This window comes from Mustelus asterias, unplaced genomic scaffold, assembly GCF_964213995.1.
Source record: "Mustelus asterias unplaced genomic scaffold, sMusAst1.hap1.1 HAP1_SCAFFOLD_335, whole genome shotgun sequence".
NCBI lineage: Eukaryota > Metazoa > Chordata > Chondrichthyes > Carcharhiniformes > Triakidae > Mustelus > Mustelus asterias.
The window spans coordinates 210,805-217,308 of NW_027590297.1; the positions used below are offsets into that span (position 1 = coordinate 210,805).

The 6,504-nt window shown below is 48.1% G+C and overlaps 1 protein-coding gene across 1 annotated transcript in view; it reads left to right on the forward strand.

The window, feature by feature from the left end:
- LOC144486426 (adhesion G protein-coupled receptor L1-like) overlaps positions 1-6,504 on the forward strand; it is a gene marked incomplete at its 5' end in the record, with an annotated part of 221,516 nt that overhangs the window by 142,671 nt on the left and 72,341 nt on the right. The window lies entirely within an intron of this gene.

Genomic DNA, 6,504 nt, shown 5'->3' on the forward strand with positions numbered 1-6,504 from the left:
AAGATGTGTAGGTTAGGTGGATTGGCCATGCTAAATTGCCAAAGAATGTGTGGGTTAGTGGGTAAAATGTGTGGGGTGATGGGGATTGAGTGGGGGATGAGTGTGGGTAAGATGCTCTGTCGGAGAGTCAGTGCAGACCCGAAGGGCTGAATGGCCTCCTCCTGCACTGTAGGGATTCTATGATTCTATGATGACGTGGATGCAGTAAGTGACATGTCAGTGGCGTGGGAGGTCTCCCATGCGTGTGCAGGGGGAGAGCTGCTAAGATAGTTGAATGGACCCTTCAGCATGTTAGCCCCTTGTCATCAGTCAGTACAACTCAGCAACTTATTTTATTGAAACGTGACATTCTGAGGGGGCCGATACTCAGAAGATGCTTTCCCCTGGGGGGGGGGGAATCTAGAACCGGGGGAGGGGAGGCACAGTTTCAAGATAATGGGCAGGATTTTATAGCCACACTTGCCCCAAGATGGGAAAATCCCACCCAAGGTCAACAGATCTTTGCATTGGTCTGTGTCACGCCCAATATCATTCCCATGGTGGGCGGGACAGGAAAATTCCGCCCAATGGGTTTCCCGTTTAAGATGGAGATGAGAAGGAATTTCTTCTCTCAGAGAGTCGTGAGTGTTTGGAATTCCCTTCCCCAGACACCAGTGAAGGCTCGGTCGGACTCTAGATTACGTTGGGCAGGTGATTGACTGATAAGGGAGTCACGGGGGATGGACAGGAACATGGAGATAAGGCCACAATCAGATCAGGTACAATCTTATTGGCTCTCAGAGTAGCTCTACTACTTCTCCTTATGTTCTTCCGTTTTCCAATCCCATTATGGTTGTTAGGGAAGCGACCAGAAAACTTTGTCAAATCCCAACTGGTTCACTCGGGAAGTAAATCTGCCGTCCTTACCCAGTCTGGCCCACACGTAACTCCAATCCCAACACCAACAGGGTTGGCTGCCCTCTGGAGTGGCCTAATTATCTCCGATGCGTCAATCAGATGCAAGAAGAAAGCCCCGTCACTGCCAACTTCGTGAGGGCAACTTGGGATTGGTTGGATTGGGCACTGCTGCCTCAGAGTGCCAGGTACCCGGGTTTGATTCCCGGCTTGGGTCACTGTCTGTGCTGAGTCTGCATGTCCTCCCCGTGACTGCGTGGGTTTCCTCCCACAGTCTGAAAGACGTGCTGATTAGCTGCATTGGCCGTGCTAAATTCTCCCTCAGTGTAGGCCGAACAGGCGCCAGAGTGTGGCGACTCGGGGAGTTTCACCGTGACTTCATTGCAGTGTTAATATGTGGATAGGGCCTGAATGGGATTGTTGTCAGTGCAGGCTCGATGGGCCAAATGGCCTCCTTCTGCGCTGTAGGGATTCTATAGATTCTTAATGTAAGCCTACTTGTGACACAAATAAAATAAACTTTAAAATTTAACTTTAAAACTTTAAACTTTAAATACCACCCTTGTGAATGTGATGATCCTGAATTAGGCCCCAATTGTTTGGTGTTATCCTATTAGACGCCAATCACCTTTTTTGTTTAAGGTAGATAAAATGTAAGGTTCAAGACGCTTCCTGAACCAAGGGGATCGAGGCGGCTGGAACACAAACCATGCAAAGGCCCGTTGACCTCGGGTGGAATTTTCCAGTCTTGGGGCGAGTGCAGCTGGAAAATTCCACCCTTGGCCTCTCTCACAAGGAATTCCGGTCTTCACCTTCGAAGATCTCACCACAGGATTTCTCTTCATTCTGAACTGGGACCTCCCCTGTCTGCTGCCTGGGACTTTTCTCGATAAAGCCACTTCACTCAGGGTTGGGAATTTTCGCACACTTTTCCATTGGTGGCACAGTGGTTAGCACTGCTGCCTCACAGCGCCAGGGACCCAGGTTCGAATCCCGGCCTTGGGTCACTGCCTGTGTGGAGTCTGCACGTTCTCTCCATGTCTGCGTGGGTTTCCTCCAGGTGCTCCAGTTTCCTCCCACAGTCCGAAAGACGTGCTGGTTAGGGTGCATTGACCCGAACAGGCGTCGGAGTGTGGCGACTAGGGGAATTTCACAGTAACTTCATTGCAGTGTTAATGTAAGCCTCACTTGTGACTAATAAATAAATAAACGTTGGCGCAGGCTCATTGAGTGGAGAAATAAAAAAATGTCGGATTGCACATGCACCCCCCTCCCCACACCCATGCTGGAAACTCCTGGGGCATGCTGGGAGCTGTCGTTCCCAGCCTTCCGGTGCCCATGACTTAAGCTTGGACCTCGCAACATTGGTGAGACCCGTGTCTCGGAAAGAATTGAATGGAAAGGTGTAGAAAGCTAAAAACATTTTCCTCCTCCTCAGTCAATATTTAATTAAATTGTTAATAAATTATCAGGAAGCATTATTTTTCACTCAGACAAGAAGAAGCTAACTTCTAGACTCCACAGAAGCATAAGAAAGGCAGCGCCCCATAGGAGTCAGGGCCAAGGATAATATTCAGGTCAAATTTGAGTTCTCCAAACAGGGGTTCATCAAACCAGAACGCACAGATCCAACGTCAACCCAGATTTTAAAATCATAGAATCCCACAGTGCAGAAGGAGGCCCTTTGACCCATCGAGTCTGCACCAATCACAATCCCTCCCAGGCCCTATCCCCATAACCCCATGCATTTACCCTAGCTAGTCCCCCTGACACTAAGGGGCAATTTAGCACGGCCAATCCATCTAACCTACACATCTTTGGCAATAAGGGGCAATTAAGCATGGCCAATCCACCTAACCTACACATCTTTGGACACAAAGGGGCAATTGAACATGGCCAATTAGCCTAACCCGCACATCTTTGAACTGTGGGTGGAAACCGGAGCACCCGGAAGAAACCCACACAGACATGGGGAGAACATGCAAACTCCACACAGACAGTGACCTGAGGCCGGAAATCGAACCGGGGTCCCTGGCGCTGTGAGGCAGCAGTGCTAACTACTGTGCCACCGTGCTGCCCCCAAATCCATTTATAAAATCCTTACTTGGTTTTCTTTTTGTGAAGAATCCCAATGTTCACCTTTATAATGGAATCTGCCTATGTAAACTTTGTAAATTCGTCACGCTGCAATTACACCCTCCCACCAGTGGCGGCGCTTCATAGAGTTGACTGCTTCGAGGGTGGGTGGAGTAAATAGAGGAATTATTTGATCACTCAGGAAGCATTAAAATCAAAAACGTTGCGAGGAGAGCTAGCCTTCACCCAGGCTCTCAAGATTGCCATTGTCATGGAGACAGCAAAGAAATAGAGGGCCCACTTAGCTTTCGAAATATCGATTGTTGGGCTGCGCAGACACTCGCGGTGTTCGTGGAACTGGTGTTTTATTATTTCTTAATCTGCGTCTGTGCGAATACTGTGGACAGTGAAATCTTGGCCTGAATCTTACTGGGGTAGGGGTGGGGATTTGCTCAGAACCAACCCCCTCACTCCTTCCCTTTTAGTAAAGATCTTCAAAGTGGATTCTTCAGTGAGCAGCGAGGCTTTTTGCAGCCGTTGGCTCTCGGGTGAAGTTGCACTTAGACCAAGTTGCGGAGACTCCTGCTCCCACTTTCCCACATCAAGATTAGTCAGGCGGTTAATAGTGAAGAAGGTCGTAGGTTACAGGAAAATAAAAATGGGTTGGGCAGATGGTACTTAACCCTGATAAGGGCAAGGTGATGCACTTTGAAAGAAGAAACAAGAGGAGGGAGTATTTAATGAATGGAAGGACACGAGGAAGCTTGGAGGAACAGCTGGATCTGGGGTTAATTATTCACAGAACCCTGAACGGACAGAGCAGGTGAATAAGATAGTTAAGAATTTCAGGGGGAAAATAGGGGGATTTTCACAATAACTTCATTGCAGTGTTAATGTAAGCCTTACTTGTGACTAATAAATAAACTTGAAAAAGAAGGCATTATACCCTGGATATGACTGTAACACTACATTCTGCACACTCTCCTTTCCTTCTCTATGAATGGTATGCTTTGTCTGTTAAAAAGTAAAGTTTATGTTATTAGTGTCACAAGTAAAGCTTACATTAACACTGCAATGAAGTTACTGTGAAATTCCCCTAGTCGCCACACTCCGGCGCCTGTTCGGGTACACTGAGGGAGGATTTAGCACGGCCAATGGACCTAACCAGCACGTCTTTCAGATTGTGGGAGGAAACTGGAGCACCCGGAAGAAACCCACGCAGACACGGGGAGAACGCGCAGACTGCGCACAGACAGTGACCCAAGCCGGGAATTAAGCCCAGGTCCCTGGCACTGTGAAGCAGCAGTGCTAATACTTTTCACTGTACATGTGACAATAATAAATCAAAACCGATTCAAAATATCATAGAATCCTACAGTACAGAATGAGGCCATTTAACCCATCGAGTCTGCACCGACCACAATCCCACCCAGACCCGATCCCCATAACCCCATGCCCTAGGTAGTCCGCATGATACTAAGGGGCAATTTAACATGGCCAATCAACCTAACCCGCACATCTTCGGAGTGTGGGAGGAAACCAGAGCACCTGGAGGAAACCCACGCAGTCATGGGGAGAATGTGCAAACTCCACACAGACAGTGACCCAAGCCGGGAATCGAACCGGGGTCCCTGGCACTGTGAGGCAGCAGTGCTAACCAAGGTGCCACCATGCCGCCCCAAAATATAGGACACTTGCTTTCATCAGACATGGTACAGAGTATAAGAGAAAGGAGGTAATGTTGGAGTTGTACAAAGCATTAGGTTACAGCTGGAGTACTGTGTGCAGTTCTGGTCACCTCACTACAGGAAGGATGTGATTGCACTACAGGGGGTAGAGAGGAGATTCACCAGGATGTTGCCTGGGATGAAGCGTTTGAGCTACAAGGAGAGATTGGATAGGCTGGGATTGTTTTCTCTAGAGCAGAGAAGGCTGAGGGGGGACATGATTGGGGTGTAAAAGATTATGAGGGGTATGGACAGGGTGAATAGGGAGCAGCTGTTCCCCTTGGTTGAGGGGTCAATCACGAGGGGGCAGAGTTTTAGAATGAGGGGCAGGAGATTCAGAGGGGATTTCTTTCACTCAGAGGGTGGTGGGAATCTGGAATGCGCTGCCTGGGAAGGTAGTGGAGGCTGGAAACCTTACAACCGTTAAAAAATATTTGGATGAGCGCTTGACATATCGTAACATTCCAGGATATGGGACAGGTTGTGGAAATGGGATTAGTGTGACTTTAGTGACAGTTATTGTCGATTCAATGGGCTGAAGGGCCTTTTCTGCTCCGTATGACTCTATGATTATCAAGCAGTGTAGTTTTTTTTATTCATCCGTGGGACATGGGTGTCGCTGGCTGGGCCAGCATTTATTGCCCATCCCCAGTTGCCCAAGGGCAGTTGAGAGTCAACCACATTGCTGTGGCTCTGGAGTCACGTGCAGGCCAGACCGGGTAAAGATCGCAGATTTCCTTCCCTCAAGGGAACCAGATGGGTTTTTCTGACAATGGTTTCATGGTCATCAGTAGGTTCTTTATTCCAGATTTTTTTCTATTGAGTTCAAATTCCACCACCTGCCGTGGCGGGATTCGAACCCGGGTCCCCAGAACATTAGCTGAGTTTCTGGATTAATAGTAGTTGACTTGCAGCTGGTTTGAACTCTATCTGGAGGAGTTCTGTCGAGCACAGCCTTGTGCTGTTTTAACAAACAAAAGCCCACAAACGTGGCTGCCTCACCGTGTGACCTGCTACAAATCCAAAGTCCTTTCCCAAAGAAGGTGGTGGCCAGCTTGATTATCCATCCTGTGTGATGACGTTCACACCTGGGAGAGTTGCAGACAGCTATATACGAAGGACCCATTCCACTTGAAATTACCCTTATGAAGTGGTTTCCACGAGATTTTGATTTGATTTATTATTGTCACATGTATTAACATACGTGAAAAGTATTGTTTTTTGCGTGACAAAGCATACCGTTCATAGAGAAGGAAACGAGAGAGTGCAAAATGTAATGTTACAGTCATAGCTAGGGTGTAGAGAAAGATCAACTTAATGCGAGGTAGGTCCATTCAAAAGTCTGACGGCAGCAGCAGGGAAGAAGCTGTTCTTGAGTTGGTTGGTACGTGACCTCAGACTTTATCTTTTTCCCGACGGAAGAAGGTGGAAGAGAGAATGTCCGGGGTGTGGGGTCCTTAATTATGCTGGCTGCTTTGCCAAGGCAGCGGAAAGTGTAGACAGAGTCAATGGATGGGAGGCTGGTTTGCGTGATGGATTGGGCTACATTCACGACCTTTTGTAGTTTCTTGTGATCTTGGACAGAGCAGGAGCCATACCAAGCTGTGATACAACCAGAAAGAATGCTTTCTATGGGGCATCTGTAAAAGTTGGTGAGAGTCGTAGCTGACATGCCAAATTTCCTTAATCTTCTGAAAAAGGAAAGGTGTTGGTGGGCTTTCTTAACTATAGTGTCGGCATGGGGGGGGGACCAGGACAGGTTGTTGGTGATCGGGACACCTAAAAACTTGAAGCTCTCGACCCTTTC